We start from the raw sequence: 526 nt of genomic DNA on the forward strand, positions 1-526 counted from the left end.
CCCCCCTCCCGCTCGTAGGCATGCGGTACAACAGTTCGACCTCAGTAGAGCGCGCGCGCGGGGGGTGAATCAGCCACCTGGTATGTATAGTACCTCCTACAACAAGGTTGAGCAGCAGTAACAATGCCCGCCCGTGACGGCCCGTGACTGGTCATGGAGGTCGCACCGCTCCCTGCTACGCCCCCCGCCGCCTCTGTTTGAGTATCCTGCAGGATGTCTAGTAGGAGATGAGTCGGTCTGTTTCGCTCGCGACACTTTTCCCCCTACTTCGGGATTAGAATAATAAAAAGGAGACGGAAGGAAGGAGCCTCCTGCCCTCGCAGCGCGCCCCACCCCGCCCACTTACCTCGGGGCCGTATCGGCCGGGCCTGTAAGGGTCCTGCGGGGACTCTTACAGGCTCCAGGAGGGCCTCCAGGGCTCGTTGCAGGAGAAGGACTCGGCCGAGAGAGACAGTCCCGCGGGGAGTGAGGGGGAAGAGGAGGAGGAGGGGGGGAGGAGGAGGAGGAGGAGGAGGAGGGAGGAGGA

The sequence above is a fragment of the Frankliniella occidentalis genome, unplaced genomic scaffold, assembly GCF_000697945.3.
Source record: "Frankliniella occidentalis isolate FOCC.00 unplaced genomic scaffold, Focc_3.1 Scaffold89, whole genome shotgun sequence".
In the NCBI taxonomy this organism is placed as follows: Eukaryota; Metazoa; Arthropoda; class Insecta; order Thysanoptera; family Thripidae; genus Frankliniella; species Frankliniella occidentalis.